Here is a 14,229-nt window from a genome sequence, read left to right as displayed (position 1 = left end):
CAGGCAGAACAGTGAGTTCTTGGGCTCTGGTCAAGCGCTCCTCCCTCAAGAGAGATTGTGAAAAACACCATAATCAGCAACAAGGAAGCCTCGGCCAATTTCAAACTTTGCAGCTCAACACCCTGAGCTCACAAAAATCTGAGCATCTACAAGCCACAGTCAAAAGAACAGAGCATGTGGTTATTAGGAACCTACATTTAGCTAGCTATAAACCCGAAGTCTAGACTTTGTGGCCTAACTGAATGCCTCTGCCTCTTGGTCCATACGAGTCATTTGAATCCCGAAGCAGGGAACTGTGACCAAGAAATAACAAAGGAGAAAAGTCTAGTCTGTCTAGATAAAAGAATTAGTAACACCACCACCAATGCTGGGTTTTTTAATCTCCCAATTCAAGTTTCTTCTTCATGTATTATTAATGAATGGCAGGTCAGGCTTACTTCAAAAAAATCAATTCACTGAGAAACAAAAGATCAAAGTCTTGGTCATGGTACCTACAAATCGTAATGACCAAGAAGCAACATCTCCATATAATGTTTCAAGGTCAGTGAATGTCACCTTAAAACTAATCACTTCCAAAATACATGCAAAAGAGAGAGAAAAAAAAAAGGCATTCTTGACTCTCTAATATGCTGATGGTAGTTGAATTTCTGATGTTCGTGCTTACCGAATCTCAAGAGTTTTGGACCTAAAATAAGACAAACCACCCTTCTCCTCTGTACAAACCCTCCCAAAATGTACAAACCATAATACACACAGTATTATAATCTAGAAATAGTTTGTATACATATTATTATCCCACTTGAGGCTTACAATTCTATGGATCAACAATTACTGTCCTTTCGTAACAAATGAATCAACACCTCAGATTAACAGATGTATTTCCTCACTTGTTAATGACTGGCCACCTGAGGTCATTTGGCTGAGCAGCAGAGATATGGACAGTAAGTAGGCCTGATTCCAGAATCCCAAGTTCTTTCCACTGAACCTAACATTCAAAGTTAGGAAGGACCGCACACCACAAGTAAAAACATTAGGACTCAGTCTTACTAAGATGACGGACACGTGTAGAGGAGCAAGAGTGCCAAAAGCACAAAGATAACACTGAGTTACTTGCATCTCAAAATAACCTGGAAGGTAGGTGACCGGTTATAAATGGTTGTCCATTCATGGGCAAAGAGAATGAAGGTCTGAGCAGTTAAGTGGCTTTCTCAAGGTCACTCAAAGAAGTGGTGGTAGCACTTTTGAGACCCTGTGCTTTGCCTAATAGATCAGCTCTCTGAAGGCAATCTTCCTCCAAGATAGTAATCCATTCATTCAACAAACATTTCCTGAGAAACTACTATGAAAAAGGCACTCTTCCATTTTCTCATGGGCCCATGCAAAAAGCAGGGAGACCTCTGGGAGGCTCAGAATGAAAGCTGAACACAAAAAATATTTGTCTTTAAGCAAGAAATGGGAGCTTACTGGGGAAATATAGCAGGAACGCCAAGCAGCAGAGTGAACATGAGATTTGCGGTCACAAACTTAAAGCGAAACCAGCCTCCCTTTTCCTCTACTAACCTTTTCTTCCACTAACAAGCTTCTGCTCAGGCACAGGTACCAGAAAGGTGGGGAGCTAAGTTCACTCATAATCAAAATTTTGCCAGTTAAATTAAAATGGAAGGGAAAAACAAGGAGCGATTAAAAAGGGACAGGGAGGGATGCCTGGCTGGGTCAGTCAGCAGAGGATGCAACTCTTGATCTCAGGGTTGTGAGTTCAAGCCATATGTTGGGTGTAGAGATTACTTTTAAAAAATAAAATCTTTAGGGGCACGGGGGTGGCTCAGTCAGTTAAGCTTCTGACTTCAGCTCACGTCATGATCTCATGGTTCATGGGTTCGAGCCCCGTGTCGGGCTCTGTGCTGACAGCTCAGAGCCTGGAGCCTGCTTCACATTCTGTGTCTCCCCTCTCTCTATGCCCGTTCCCTGCTCGTACTCTGTCTCTGTCAAAAACGAATAAACGTTTAAAAAAAATGAAAATATTTTTTAATTTAAAATAAATCTTAAAAAAAAAATGAGACAGGGAATCTGAGATGGGTGAAGGAAAGTGAAGATAGGGTAGTTCTGACAGCGAAAAGTAGTGAGGGATGAGACACCTCAACAGGATGGAGGGTGGTAATCACGAGGGTACCAGGTGCTTTAACGACATCCTGTTAAACTACAGATTCTGACTCAGCAGGTCTGGGATGGGGCCTCGGGTTCTGCTAACGCTCCCAAGGGATACTAATGCTCCCTCCCCTTTGAGTCGAGAGATAAGAGGTGATGGTGAGAGTGAGAAGCTTCAAGGTTTTGACCAGGGAGATGGAACACAGTGGCCTGAGTGTGGAAGCGATTTTACAAAGGACCAGGGAGTCCACGGATAAAGGGAGTGGAGAAGTTAAAAGGAATCAGAGAGAGAGACTGAGGTCAGGGCAAGTCAGCTGCAGGGGTACACCAGGTAGTAGAAGAGCTGGGGCTTCTGAAGGCCTGAGAAGCAGTTTAGGCCAACAATCACACCAGCCTGGCCCTGAGTTACCTCCCTGAGGGCTACAGGGGAGGTGGGAGGCAGTCTTCAGAGGCAAGTGTCAGATAAGGCAAGGAGGGAAGGAGACTGTTCACAGAAGAGGATGGGGACATAGAAGACTGATCATTACAACCTGAATTACAGAAGGTGAGTTCGAGTTTGGGAAGAAAAGAAGGAGTGAAGAATTGGGCTAAATGAGGTGAACCCAGAAGCACAGGAAGGGATAGTATGAAATTATCCGTCCTCCGCTGTAATGAAGAGGTAGTATGCTCTTGTGCACCCTCTCTCCCAAAATAAACTAAAGTTTTAAAAAATTTAAAAGAAATCCAACCCTTAAATACATGCCTTTTTAATACTCTGCAGCAACATGGCAAGTAGACAGGAAGCACCTCAGCTGTGCCCCACTTCGTCTCAAAGAAGAACTTGTACAACAGAGAAACGCACTCAATTAGCCACTTCTTTAGGGAACATCTATTGTACCTGAAAAAAATGACTGGTCAACTATGGCTACTGAGGCTTGGGTAATCTGGCAGACATTCTCTTGAAAATGAACTATGTGACCCTGTCCCTTCAAGGAAGGGTTATCTTTGTTAACAAAGATAAATTTTACAGACTTGAAGCTGTATAAGAAGCTTGAAGTCATACTTCAAGACAGTATGGTACTGGCACAAAAACAGACAATCAATGGAACAGATCAATGGAACAGAATAGAGAACCCAAAAATGGACCTACAAGTGTATGGCCAACTAATCTTTGACAAAGCAGGAAATCTTGCCATTTGCAACTACATGGATGGAACTAGAGGGTATTACACTAAACGAAATTAGAGAGACAAATATCATGACTTCACTCATATGAGTACTTTGAGATAAAAAAACAAATGAACATAAGGGAAGGGAAGCAAAAATAATATAAAAACAGGGAGGGGGACAAAACATAAGAGACTCTTAAATATGGAGAACAAACAGGATTACTGGAGGGGTTGTGGTGGGGGGGGGATCGGCTAAATGCGTAGGGGCATTAAGGAATCTACTTCTAAAATCATTGTTGGACTATATGCTAACTAACATGGATGTAAAACTACAAAAATAAATTAAATAGAATATAAGCACAGATTTTAAAAAAAAACAAAGATAAATTCTAGGTATTCAAGAGAAACTTCAAATTTTGGAAAACATATCCTCCACTGTGAGCTTGACAGTTTCCCAATACTGAAGAATTCTCTGATGAAATCAACAGGATTAACAAATGTAATTTTTTGATATTATAATGAAATGTGCCGTAACTCAGTGAATCAATCTTTTTCAACGGACAATGCATAATGTTACAAAATCACTCATGGGTAAAATATTCATTCAAAGCACAAATTAAACCAATCGACTGTTATGTAACAATAGAAGTTCATTCATATGGTTTCAGATTCCACTTTTAATAAACTACAACCTATCAAATTTTGGTAGAAGAAAATCCATAACTATCTGAAAATGCTCTTAAAAATACTCCTTTCCCTTCCTCTTCATCCGTTGAGGCCAATTTCCTTCATGTGCATCAACCAAAACGATTCACTACAGATCGAATGAGGAAGCAGCTGTCTCCTATTAAGCCGTCTTCTATTAAAGACAGATTTGCAAAAATGTAAAAACAATGCCATCTTCGTTCAAGTTTTTAGAGAAAGTTACTCATTAAAAATTTATGTAATGTGTAATGGATTTCTAATTTCTGATGAAGTAATATTTCCAGCTTTAATTTCTAAATGGTATAAACATCAATAGATAAAACCTAAATAAAGAAAAGCTCTCTGGACACCTCAATAATCTTTAAGAATGTAAAAGGGTCCTAAGGAAAAAAGTGTTGAGAACTGCTGTTCTATCCATTTGTGCTTTGTATTTAGAGTTGCAAAGGTTGAAAACCCCCATTCCCTAAGGGCTTCAGAAGCATGTGCTTCTGGCTCAGACAGTCACAGATGCGGACGCCAAGTTAGCAAGTACAGTATTTACTACTGTATTACCACTGGCACAGCGCTGTGCTGGCGGGTGAGTGATATAACTGAACTTAAAATTTGTGGGAAGACTTTACGTACATAATGCAAAAAGAACACAATTATCCATTAATATTGGGGTATTTATATATATAAACCAGGCATTTCTCTAAGTTGGTTATCAGATGGAATGGTACTCCAAATTAGTTCTCAAAATGTGCAGCATCATCAGCATCACCTAGAAACTTATCAGGGCCCTCCCCCACCCCAGACTTACTGAAACAAACTCTGGGTGGGGGACCAACTACTTGTATTTTTAGCCCTTCTGGTGATTCTGATGCTTACATTCAAGAACCACTCACTGCCGAACAATCAATAAAAGTCACCTGAGGTTCATTTTCTCAATTACATGCACATGAACCATCCACGTGTCCGATTCCCCAAATACCACTACAGAAGCCTCAGCGTTTCACTCCTCTGTGCTTTCGTTTCAGGTGGTTCACTCAGCCTTGAATGCCCTCTCCAAGTCTAGTTACCTCCATCTGCTGAAACCTTACACAAGGGCAGATTCAGGCACTCATCTGCCCCACAAACCCTTCTCCAATGCTCACCAATGAAAATGTGTAACTTCCTGTAGTACTGAATCTGTACCTCTTCCTAGCACCTGACACACTAAGTTGTGTGTGTCATCTATGCGCTCCACCAGACTGTCTTTTAGTCATTGTTATATTCCCCACAGTACTTTATAAACAATGCTCACTAAAGAAAATGAATGAGGGGGGTGCCTGGGTGGCTCAGTCGGTTGAGCATCCAACTTTGGCTCAGGTCATGATCTCGCAGTCCGTGAGTTCGAGCCCTGCGTCAGGCTTTGTGCTGACAGCTTAGAGCCTGGAGCCTGCTTCAGATTTGGTGTCTCCTCTCTCTGCCCCTCCCCCACTTGTGCTCTGTCTCCCAAAAATAAATAAATGTTAAAAAAAAAATTTTAAAAAAAAGAAAATGAATGAGGGGCGCCTGGGTGGCTCAGTCGGTTGAGCGCCTGACTTTGGCTCAGGTCGTGATCTCACAGCTCTGTGGGTTCGAGCCCCACATCGGGCTCTGTGCTGACAGCTCAGAGCCTGAAGCCTGCTTCGGATTCTGTGCCTCCCTCTCTCTGCCCCTGACCCACTTGCATTCTGTCTCTCTCAAAAATAAACAAACATTAAAAAAATTTTTTTAAAAGAAAAAAAAAGAAAATGAATGAGGAAAATAGTCTTAATTGTTTCAATAATTCTACACGCACACCAGTCAGAGTGTATCAGTATTTTAAAAGATCATACTTGGTGCTTGCTACAGGTGACAGAAAAATACATGGCATAGACCTAAACTCAAGGAGTTTATAATGTAGTTGGGAAGAAAAGACCCACATACATGAAAAATAACTAAGATTACAATGTAACTTACAAGAAATACCAAACCATGCAATGATCCTGGAAGTGTTTTTAGAAGATGGAAGGATGGAGTGGATTAAGGCAGAAAGAAAACGCTTCATGGCAAGGAAGGATTTCAGCAAGGGCTCAAAGGAAAGTAACAGCCTTGTACAGGTGTCAGCAGTCAGGATATTAAGAAGTCCCAGAGAAAAGACTTCAGAGGAGGAGAAGAAGGAGGAGGAAAGGTATAAAGCATGTGGGTAAAACACTGAGCAGCTTGGTTTGGCTAACATCAGAAGATTCTTGCAATAAATCAAGTTAGACAAGAGCTTTAGAATTCAATCAAAAAAATTTACTATGATCAGCTTTTACTTCAAGATTCTAGTGGTAGGAAATGAAAGATGTCTGGAGTTTCCTCTTAAACCCTAAATTTATTTCAGTTGTTCATTTCAGTGATCTTAACCTGGCTATCATTGTCAAGCAAAGATTTAAACCAAGGGTTGGCAGGCTTTTTCTCGTGGCATGCCAAGCCTTCACTCACTCAAACCGTGGGTACAAGTAACAGATGGGGGCTGCCGGGGGCAGGTCTTAAATTTCAGGAAGAGGAGCCATGAGCATCTGAAGTCAGTGATCAAAATGGAAATACAGAGGAAGGTTCTCATCTCAAATCCTTCACATACATAACACCTTAGCAAGGATAAATTTGCAGGGGCTATAAAAATTAGATACCACTGAACATACATGACAACTCTGGCCTCTCTACTACTCTGCACGTATGGTAGGACAGACCAGAAATCCCACGAACTACTTTGCCTTGATAATGTGAACATGAGTAAAGGGAAACCTCACTAACATGGAGTCAGGAGGCCAGGAGGGGGAGTTCTCAAGCAGTATCAGTCACGAATTGTCAATGACCAATCCCAACACAATTGTCAACAGGAAAGAATCCTCAATTACAGGCCCCAACAGCATAAGATGTATACAGCATCTCCTCCAAGAAATTGACTACCTCACTCAGCCAATGCGGAACAGTCATGACCCTGAACTCTTGCCTTTCTCCAATGGACTCTTCTCAAAAATTTATCCTTCCCAACTTCCACCTTCTCCATAGAATAACGTGCTTACTTTGTTGGACTGGCCTATGGTTTTTGCTACCGCCTGCTTATCTTGAATTGCAATTCTCTGCTATTCCAGAATCAACTCATTTTTGCTGGTAAAATAACTGTTTTAAGATTTTTAGAGTGTCTTACCATCAACTGTTCATGTTGGTCTGTAAGGCACACTGAAAGCTAAATGTTCTAGATCTGCACTACCCAGGATGGTAGTCACTAGCCACATGTGCTGTTTAAACTTTAAATTCTTACAAAATGAAATAAAAATTCAGCTCCTCAGTCGCATCAGCCACATTTCAAGTGCTCAATAACCACAGCGCAACATATACAACAATTTCTACCATGCCAGAAAGTTCTATTGAACAGCACTGTTCTAGAACCTCCTCCATCCAGGAAGGATCTCCATGTCAAATGTAATCACTTGAGTAAATTTTAAGGTTATCTCAATAATACTGCTTTGGTCAAAAGTATCCTTGACTCCTCTTTTAGAATTAACTTCAGAGACAGTTTGTTAAGTTGTACTTTATTGGTGACCCAAAGTGGTAATGACCACTCAATCTCTCAAAGCTCTTCATTGGACTTGACTCTAAAACACTACTGGCTGTTTCCAAAATTTGAATCAAAAAAAAAAAAAAAAACTTTAAAATATGATGTGCAAAAAAATAATAAGATGTGCAACTACTTAACATAGCAAAAATGTAACCAAGGCACACAGAAAATTCCAAGAGTTCCCAGAATTATTAATGGCTCTATCACTGTAATAAATGAACAACGCTTCCCTAGATGACAAAACCTAAGTTCTGGTGTACTTTTTTCATTTATTTATTTATTTAAGTAATCTCTACACTCAACATGGGGCTCAAACTCATGACCCTGAGATCAAGAGCCACATTCTCCACCGACTGAACCAGACAGGAGCCCCTTTTTTCATTTTTTAAAATATTTATTTACTTACAGAGAGAGAGGGAGAGGGAGAACCCCAGGCAGGCTCCACACTGTCGGTATAGGGCCCAACACAGGGCTCAATCCCACAAACCGTGAGATCATGACCCGAGCCAAAAACAAGAGTTGGATGCTCACCCAGAAATGGACCCACAAACATATGACCAACTAATCTTTGACAAAGCAGGAAAGAATATCCAATGGAATAAAGACAGTCTCTTCAGCAAATGGTGTTGGGAAAACTGGACAGCGACATGCAGAAAAATGAACCTGGACCACTTTCTTACACCTTACACAAAAATAAACTCAAAATGGATGAAAGACCTAAACATAAGACAGGAAGCCATCAAAATCCTCAAGGAGAAAGCAGGCAAAAAGCTGTTTGACCTCAGCCGCAGCAACTTCTTACTCAACATGTCTCCAGAGGCAAGGGAAACAAAAGCAAAAATGAACTACTGGGACCTCATCAAAATAAAAAGCTTCTTCACAGGAAGGAAACAATCAGCAAAACTAAAAGGCAACCGGCAGAATGGGAGAAGATATTTGCAAATGACTAATAAAGGATTAGTAACCAAACTCTATACAGAACTTCTCAAACTCAACACCCAAAAAACAAATAATCAATCCAGTGAAGAAATGGGCAAAAGTCATGAATAGACATTCCTCCAAGGAAGACATCCAGATGGCCAACTGACACATGAAAAAATGCTCAACATCCATCATCAGAGAAACACGCACCAAAACCACAATGAGATACCACCTCACACCTGTCAGAATGGCTAACATTAACAACTCAGGCAACAACAGATGTTGGTGAGGATGCAGAGAAAGAGGAACTCTTTTGCACTGCTGGTAGGAAGGCAAACTGGTGCAGCCACTCTGGAAAACAGTGTGGAGGTTCCTCAAAAAACTAAAAATAGAACTGCCCTATGACCCAGCAATTGCACTACTCGGTATTTACCCAAGGGATACAAGTATGCTGTTTCGAAGGGGCGCATGCACCTCAATGTTTATAGCAGCGCTATCAACAATAGTCCAAGTATGGAAAGAGCCCAAATGTCCATCAATGGATGAATGGATAAAGATATGTACACAACACATAATATATATAATGGAGTATTACTAGGCAATCAAAAAGAATGAAATCTTGCCATTTGCAACTATGTGGATGGAACTGGAGGGTATTATGCTAAGTGAAATTAGTCAGAGAAAGACAAATATCAAATGACTTCACTCATATGAGGACTTTAAGGTAAAAAAACAAATGAACATAAGGGAAGGGAAGCAAAAATAATATAAAAACAGGGAGGGGGACAAAACATAAGACACTCTTAAATATAGAGAACAAACAGAGGGTTACTGGGGGGGTTATGGATGGGGGGGCTAAATGGGTAAGGGGCATTAAGGAATCTACTCCTAAAAACATTGTTGCACTATATGCTAACTAACTTGGATATAAATTTAAAACTAAATTAGTTTTTTTTTTTAAAAGTAGGGACACATAGATGGTTCGGTGGCACCAACTCTTCTGGTTCTCTTCTCATTAAAAGGTTTACATTTCACTTAACTGGAAGCTTTGTTGCTAAACATCAACACGAGAGGAACAGGGCTTTGTTCTTTTCCCTGTGTAACCTACAGGTTTATTTTGAGAGACAAAAAAAAAAAAAAAAAAAAGTCAGGCCTCAAGCAACAATTTTGAAGTAGATTAATATCCTAGTTCGTGATTTAACTCTGAGATCTGACCTAAATAACAAATTTTAAAAGGACAAGATATTTATTTCAGGGAAGCAAATAACCTTAGAAGACTTATCCTCTTTCGTAGTTCCCAAAAAGAAGTGTGCTTTGCATGTTTTGAGAATGTCAGCTTTACTCCAAGTTAGTATTCCAGAAAGTAGAAATACTCTCCTCCACCCAACAAAAAAATGTGTTCTACCCTCTGGGAAATCAAGATTTGGTACACATTTGTTTAGTGTGTTAGATGTTAGACACTGGAAAAGATCAGCACCTAGGGAAGTTCCAAGTGATTAGGATAATGCCAGTACATAGTAAGCACCGAAATAGCTATTATTTCTAAGAATCCAAGCACCCCATTTTCCTATCAGATAGAATTTCTCTTGCTACACAGTATTTTAACAGGAAATTACATAAATGTCAGTCTTTCATTCTGAACAGATTTCCAGAAATGGTGGTTACAGTTCAAGACAACACCCTTCTCAAAATATAGAACAATAAGCTTACTGTACTTTTTTTTAAACAGAGAGCATTTTTTTAATGTTTATTTATTTTTGAGAGAGACAATGCACATGCTACTGGGGGAGGGCCAGATAGAAAGGGGGACAGAAGATTCCAAGTAGGCTCTGCGCTGACAGCAATGAGCTGGATTCGGGGCTAGAATTCACAAACCATGAGATCATGACCTGAAGAAATCAGACGCTCAGCTGACTGAGCCACCCAGGTGCCCCTGCAGTTACTCCTTTTAATAAGCTATCTCTGCCTCATAAAAACATCCAGATAGGGGCGCCTGGGTGGCGCAGTCGGTTAAGCATCCGACTTCAGCCAGGTCACGATCTCGCGGTCCGTGAGTTCGAGCCCCGCGTCGGGCTCTGGGCTGATGGCTCAGAGCCTGGAGCCTGTTTCCGATTCTGTGTCTCCCTCTCTCTCTGCCCCTCCCCCGTTCATGCTCTGTCTCTCTCTGTCCCAAAAATAAATAAACGTTGAAAAAAAGAAAAAAAAAAAAATTAAAAAAAAAAAAAAGAAAAAAAAAACATCCAGATAAAGATAAAAATTGCTTTTAGGAAAAAAACCAATGGGTTAATTACCAATACCTTGGAAAGAAGAAAAATCAAAATAAAAACATGACTAATCAATTCCAAGGTTGGAAGTGAAGCCAGAGCCATCTAACACTATGCAAAGCACAATGAGCAAGTACTGTTTCAAGTGCCCCAGGAAACTACCAAACTGTCATTGTAAGATACCTCCGGGATCACTCCCCCTCTGCTATGACTGACCCACTACCATTCAGACCCCACCTGGATAACCCTTCCATGAAAGAGATCTTGCAGAGGGAATAGGAATTCGAAAAAGATTCAGGGTGCCGGGTGGCTCGGTCAGTTAAGCATCTGACTTCAGCTCAGGTCATGATCTCATGGTTCTTGGGTTTGAGCCCCATGTCAGGGTCTCTGCTCTCAGTGCAGAACCTGCTTTGGATCCTATGTCTCCCTCTCTCTCTGCCCCTCCCCCATTCGTTCTCTTTCTCTCTGTCAAAAATAAATTTTAAAAAAGTTTTTTAATCAAATATTCAGTTCCATTCTCCCTACATAAGAATATATCTTGAAAACACAGAAATGTTTGTAATAATGAAAACTAATCTAAAGCAGTTAAATGTCCCTGTAGCTAAAATTCACTTCAAATTTGCAGTTTCAAGTATCTATAACCTATGTTTACAGGATGGCTCATTTCTAAGAAGCTGTCTCAAAGACGTCCCAGTTAAAGAGAGACATTTGAAAGGGAACACACCTAGAGGACGCATAAAGGACCTAGTCTCAAAGAAAGTCAATGTTTTAAGACTGTAAGTCCTACATGTTTAAGAAAATTGGGACATACGGCTGTTACAGAGAGAAATACATAGGACAACACTTTAAAGAGAAATCTACTTCAAAAAATGCGATGTTGAGTCTAATACTGACATGCTTTGCAAGAGGACAAAGCAGTAACAAAAATTTTTTTGATCGCCTAATAATCTCTCAACATGGCTTACAGAATCAAAGTTAGAAGAGTCCCAATACCTACTTTAAAAAAGATGGGAGGGTTAATTTATCAAGTGCTTGCACCTACTATATAGGAAGAACGGGTTTTTGAAGTTTTTGTTTAAAGGAGGACAATCCTTAAGAAATTCTATGTGTGTGTTGGGAATGCAAGCTGGTGCAGCCACTCTAGAAAACAGTATGGAGATTCCTCAAAAAAACAAAAACAGAACTGCCCTATGACCCAGCAATTGCACTACTAGGTATTTATCCATGGGATACAGGTGTGCTATTTCAAAGGGGCACATGCACCTCCATGTTTATAGCAGCGCTATCAACAATAGCCAAAGTATGGCAAGAGCCCAAATGTCCATCGATGGATGAATGGATAAAGAAGATGTGGTGTATATATACAATGAAATACTATTCGGCAATCAAAAAGAATGAAATCTTGCCATTTGCAACTATGTGGATGGAACTGGAGGGTAATATGCTAAGTGAAATTAGTCAGAGAAAGACAAATATCATGACTTCACTCATATCAGGACTTTAAGATAAAAAACAAATGAACATAAGGGAAGGGAAGCAAAAATAATATAAAAACGGAGGGGGACAAAACATAAGAGACTCATAAATATGGAGAACAGAGGGTTACTGGAGGGACTATGGGACAGGGGATGGGCTAAATGGGTAAGTGGCATTAAGGAACCTACTCCTGAAATCATTGTTGCACTATATGCTAGCTAATTTGAATGTAAATGTTTAAAAAATTTAAAAAAAAAAAAGAAAATTCTATGTGTTAACCATCAGAGACTATACTTCTGGGCATTTGTGTGAAGCAATGCTTTCTCTTCCAACTCCAACTAAAACCAGTACAAAGAGCAAAACAATATATTCAAAAACAAATGATGACAACTTCTCTGTTGTGATGCGTCTGAATTCAAGCAAGCCTCTGGGTCATAATGTATACAAAGTCTGATCACCAAGTCTAATCATTTCAAATTGTTTCCATCTTCAGCATCAGGGCAAGTTTTCAAACAACAAAAATGTCAGGACTATTTGCAGGAAACAGAAAAACTGATAAATTACATAGCAAATAGAGCCACTGATTAACCACATACCCATTCACAGTAAAATCCTTCTGCTCTACTACTGAGTTTTCTGTTTTTAAATGTCCTGCCAGAGGATATTTTAAACAATGATTTTCTTACCATTATATAGCTTCAGTAAAATATAGAGGGCCTACCACTAATGTCTTTATTTTTTTAATCTACAGAAGTCGCAGGAAAGTCAGTACCATCTACCAATATGAGACAATCTGGTACCTCATGGTGTCTGTAGAATCGGGCCAGGTCTCAGCTCATATCCTGCCAAAAGTTGCACAAACATTTTGAGCAACCCTGCCTGTGAGGTCATGAGGATGATATCACAAAGAGGAATTCTGATGTAGGTCTACCTCTAGGATGCAACCTCACCACCTTAAAGGAAACCCTGAAGGTTCTAGATCCCTGAATCTGGAGCTGATGACAAGAAATGCAGAGGGCTCTCCCACCTCAGATGAGTAACACCTTTCTGCACTGCTGACCAGGATAAACAGTGCAGGTACGTAGAGAAAAGCACATCCACCCAAGTTCTCAGCTCAGCACCAGAAACACATTCATATATACTTCAAGCTGGTAAGTTTTAATTTTGGCTCATTTTCAAACACCTTTTCTTAGTATTCTCTCCTGCAAAATTAAGCAGTTCTTAAGAATTCTAAAAACTGAGTAGGAAGCAAATCATAAACTTAAAATGTTATTTCTGCCTTGACAATCTAACTTCACCAGCCCCAATTATTACTCTATTCACTAAGAGGAGATTATGATGTGCAAACTAGAGGTTCATTTTGGGTTTTTTTTTTTTTTAACGTTTATTTATTTTTGAGAGACACAGACAGAGCATGAGAGGGGGAGGGGCAGAGAGAGAGGGAGTCAGAATCCGAAGCAGGCTCCAGGCTCTGAGCTGTCAGCACAGAGCCCAATGCGGGGCTCGAACTAACTATCCATGAGATCATGACCTGAGCCGAAGTTGGACACTCAACTGACTGAGCCACCCAGGCGCCCCTAGAAGTTCATTTTGAAAATGCCAAAAGTGTAAACAAAGCCTCACCACAGCTCTTCAATGGTGTATTTTTTGCTAAGAAAAGGCAAAATTGTCAGGCCGTTGGTATCTGTTGTAGCTTCTCCCTCTGATGAATTTTAGAGTTCACAAGTCAGCACAAAGTAAGAATTAGTATTTAAAAAAAAAAAAAAAAAAAAGCCTGGGTGACCCAGTCGATTAAGCGTCCGACTTCAGCTCAGGTCATGATCTCACCACTTGTGTGTTCCAGCCCTGCATCGGGCTCTGTGCTGACAGCTCAGAGCCTGGAGCCTGCTTGAGATTCTGTGTCTCTGTCTCTCTCTCCGCCACCCCAGCTTGCACTTTGTCTTTCTCAAAAATAAATAAAACATTAAAAAAAAAAAAGAAT

At 40.2% G+C, this 14,229-nt stretch overlaps 1 protein-coding gene and 1 non-coding gene across 5 annotated transcripts in view; one reads left to right on the top strand and one right to left on the bottom strand.

The window, feature by feature from the left end:
* The window catches only part of CLIP1 (CAP-Gly domain containing linker protein 1), a 127,550-nt gene that overhangs the window by 93,766 nt on the left and 19,555 nt on the right, over positions 1-14,229 (bottom strand). The gene's annotated exons all lie outside the window — the stretch shown is intronic.
* Positions 5,530-5,615, top strand: TRNAQ-UUG (transfer RNA glutamine (anticodon UUG)). Its single transcript has one exon. It is a non-coding gene; the product is annotated as a tRNA-Gln (tRNA).

The sequence above is a fragment of the Lynx rufus genome, unplaced genomic scaffold (assembly GCF_022079265.1).
Source record: "Lynx rufus isolate CCGP_SWC_20201006 ecotype Redwood Valley unplaced genomic scaffold, mLynRuf1.p SCAF_24, whole genome shotgun sequence".
In the NCBI taxonomy this organism is placed as follows: Eukaryota; Metazoa; Chordata; class Mammalia; order Carnivora; family Felidae; genus Lynx; species Lynx rufus.
Note: the sequence above shows the minus strand (reverse complement) of the source record. Positions and strands in the feature narration are given on the sequence as shown.